Consider the following 4,073-nt stretch of genomic DNA (forward strand, 5'->3'; position numbering starts at 1 on the left):
AAAGTAAAATAATTGCTTGCCGGGGCGGAGGCACGTTGAGCCAAGCGGTGTCGGAATAATTGCTTGCAGGGGCGGAGGCACATTGAGCCAAGCGGTGTCATCCGACACCTCTTGGCCGGAAAGTTTTATTTATTAATATATATGTAAATAATCTGCAAAAGGAAATATAATCTAAATATAATAAATGGCACAACTTGATGTTAACAACTACGTTGGCCCGTTGGTGAAGTAATCCAGCTTTTGCTTGTGGTCAGGCGTTCGACTCCCCACGGTGAAAGCAGCTTTATTCTTAATATATTTTAGTATTCTTCTGGAAATTTATTGAAAGAAGCAGTGTCCTATGGATTCGAATGGATAATGAGCTATTGAGTAAATTTTTGCTGCCTTATATAGTTTTTTTTTGGGTAATATTTGTACTGAGTCTATTATGAGTACATTTTATAAAAATAAAGTTCGTGGGGGAGAACTATACTACTATATTCGAATTGTGTTTTTCTAAAGTATGATTTCATTAAAGTAATCTCTTCGTTTGTATGTCTCTCTAAATTTCGACACCGCTTACAAAAAATTCTGCGTACGCCCCTGATTGCTTGCACATATAAACAAGTATTATAGACTCATCTTAAGATTTCTATAAATCTGTCTTCCTCTAGTCCCACATCGACTGAATAGCAGAGCTCTTATTCAGTCTAAGCAGAACATGGAAAAGCATATCTTTTTCGGCCTTTTGACTAAGATCAAGTGTAGTATTTGTTCTTATCAATTTAATATTTCATATGTGAGTTATCCACTCACATGATATTAACTTATTTTTTTAAGGGAGAAGGTCCATCATAATAGCTCGCTATCAGGGCCTTCATGTGTCGCCTAGGTGTTGCACTATTGCCTTGGCGTGGCGCACCCCACCAATTCTAGTTCTAAATCATATATGTAAATTTTATTGATTATACATTTTGTTTTACAATGTATTTAATTATAAATATACAAGTTTATAGTAAATGCGAACATTGGACAAATTTCCGTCAAAATATTTGTACTTCAAAATTTTGCTATTTTTGAGCTGAAATTTTCTAATAGTACTAATCAGTTTGGGAAATTATGTGATCTTTTGGCAACATTATCGATAGGTCAAAATTTTCAAGTAAAAACAAAAGAAGAATGCACAAAAGCAAGAGAGGAGGAGGATTGTAATGGGACAAAACTGCCCTAAACGAGGGATAACAATATTTTTTATCCCTCTTTATTAGTAAACTATGATTTTACTGCTTGTAATATTTGACGAAACGTATCTAACCTTTAACTAAATAAAATGTATGTTTTTGGTCTCTATACGAGTTTAAGTAGGAAAGATGTTACACTCTCCTTAGTCCTATACTATAATGATTCTTGCTTCGTAGGAGATGTGTAGAAGCTCTTCTAGTCCCACATCGGCTGAGTAACAGAGCTTCTATATGTAAAATTTGATATGAGAGAGCCGAGTAAAACATGTAAAATATACATTTCTCGGACTTTTGGCTAAGATCAAGTGACGACCTGGCCGGTCGTTTCGAGAGTTGTAGCCCCGCTCCTCCCCCTCCCTCCCCTCCCCCCTCATTTTTCTGCTCTTTATGTACTTTATAGCTGTTATATGACATACCGGGTTAGTTGGTTCGGGTCCGAAAGGATTTGGGACACTTAGTCTCATAATTTAAAAGCTTAAGTTGGAAAAGTTGACCGGATGTTGACTTATGCGTAAATGATCCCGGAATTGAATTTTGATGGTTCCATTAGCTCTATTGGGTGATTTGGACTTAGGAGCATGTCCGGATTGTGATTTGGAGATCCGTAATGGAATTAAGCTTGAAATGGCGAAAGTTGAATTTTTGGGAAGTTTGACCGGGAGTGGACTTTTTGATATCAGGGCCGGATTTGGATTCTAAAACTTGGATAGGCCTGTAGTGTCATTTGTAATTTGTGTGCAAAATTTGAGGTCAATCAGACGTGATTTGATAAGTTTCGGCATCATTTGTAGAATTTGGAATTTCAAAGTTTATTAGGCTTGAATCCATGTGCGATTCGTGTTTTATAGGTGGTCTGAGGTGGTTTGAGGATTCTACTAAGTCCGTATGATGTTTTAATACGCGTTGGTATGTTTGGTTGAGGTCCCAGGGGCCTCGGGTTAATTTCGGGTGATTAGCGGATCAAAGTTTGAAGTTGAAGAGCTGCTGAAGTTTGAGGACTGCTGGTATAATCGCCCCTGCGAAGTGGGCACCATAGGTGTGAGCCCGCAGAAGCGGGAAGATAGTCGCAGAAGCGGGCAAGGAGGAAATGGCAGAGGTCGCAGGTGCTAGGTTCTTTCTGCACCTGCAAGGCCGCAGATGCGGTAAAGAGGGCACAGAAGCGGAGTGTGAAGGAGTTTAGGGGCCAGGGGTTATTTGCAAGAGCAGACATTTTGGCGCAGAAGCGCTTCCGCGAAAACTGATAGGTGCGCGCAAGTGCGATAGATGGGGAATTAAGTGACTTCCGCAGAAGCGGAGTTTTCACCAAAAAGCAGGACCACAGAAGCGGATTTTGGAACCCGCAGGTGCGGTTTGACTGGCCAGAACATATAAATGCTAGGGTTCGTGATTTTGGCTTCATTTTAAAATTTTGAGCTCGGGCATAGGCGATTTTTGAGAGAGATTTTAAATGAATTCTTGAGGTAAGTCACTTGTGGTTAAATTTCTTCAATAATTATGTTTTTCCATTGATTTTTCCACCTAGTTGGTGTAGTTTTGCGGTGTAGTTTAGGGATTAAAGGCTAAGGATTTGGAGAGTTGATTTTGGGGATTTAAGTGTCGACTCAGTGTCGGATTCTGATGAATTTTGTATGGTTAGACTCGTAGTTGAAGGGGCTTTCGGGTTTTGTGACTTTTGTTAGATTTCGAGACATTGGCTCGGGGGCCGGCTTGAAGGCATTTTCGGATTTTCATTCATAATTTCATATTTTCTTGTGTAATTGATTCCTTTAGCCCATTTTGATTGTATTGTACTGCTTGTGGCTAGATTCGGGACATTTGGAGGCTGATTTGCGAGGCAAGGGCATATTGGAGTAGAGTTTTTTCTCGGATTGAGTTAAGTAACAGTACTAAATTTGATTCTGAGGGTATGAAATTACAGATTATGTGTTATGTGATTGGTTTGGAGGTGACGCACATGCTAGATGACGGACGTGTGGGCCTGCACCGTAGGAATTGTGATTTGGTCCATTATGTGGAATTGTAAAGTTGAATAACTTGTTGCTAGCTATATGCTCTTCACGTGTTATAGAAATTCTGTAAATCATGTTAGAAATCATATTCTGGCTATGTGTTGGTATTGTTGGGACCCACAGAGGCTGTGTTACATGTTGAATTACCTGCAAAATGCTATTTGTACTCAGTCTCAGTTTTTACTCGCATATCATATCTCACTCTCTACTATTTTCTTGTTGATGCATCATATCATTGTAGTTTGGGCTGATTTTCATGATTTCTGAGAGCCCGAGAGACTGGAGAGATTGATGGCTGAGTGAGGCCGAGGGCCTGATTGTGAGGATATTTATAGGACCGGGCTGTATGTTGCAGCATGTTTCATTAATTTATGCCATAATTGGCTTGATATAGCACTTCGGCTGAAGGAGCCCCTCCGGAGTCTGTACATACCCCCCAGTGAGCACAAATACCTATTGAGTGTGAGTGCCAAGTGCCGAGTGCCGAGTGTTGAGTGACTGTGAGGAATGAGTGGCTGTGGGGAATGAGTGATTGTGAGGTTGGAGTGCTGGGAGGACTGAATGACTGTTGCTTTGAGTGGCTGTATATGATTTCATCGTTGTTGCACATAGTTTCCATTTATCACTATTTTGAAAGCTTCTGAGAGATATTATATTCGATTTTTACTTGAACTTGGCATGTATAAAGTGATTTGACTTAAATTAACAGATTTGAAAGTATGTATACTTTTCCTTGCTGAGACTACTGAAATTGAACTATAACTGTGTAGATCGTCACTATCTTCAGTTCTTTATTTAGTCATGTTATTTACTGAGTTGGTTATACTCATGCTACACCATGCAC

At 39.6% G+C, this 4,073-nt stretch overlaps 1 non-coding gene across 1 annotated transcript; it reads left to right on the forward strand.

The window, feature by feature from the left end:
• The first annotated feature begins 710 nt into the window (after positions 1-710).
• Positions 711-906, forward strand: LOC142173057 (U2 spliceosomal RNA). Its single transcript, XR_012702491.1, has one exon. It is a non-coding gene; the product is annotated as a U2 spliceosomal RNA (small nuclear RNA).
• The last annotated feature ends 3,167 nt before the right edge of the window (positions 907-4,073 follow it).

This window comes from Nicotiana tabacum, chromosome 18, assembly GCF_000715075.1.
Source record: "Nicotiana tabacum cultivar K326 chromosome 18, ASM71507v2, whole genome shotgun sequence".
Lineage (NCBI taxonomy): Eukaryota > Viridiplantae > Streptophyta > Magnoliopsida > Solanales > Solanaceae > Nicotiana > Nicotiana tabacum.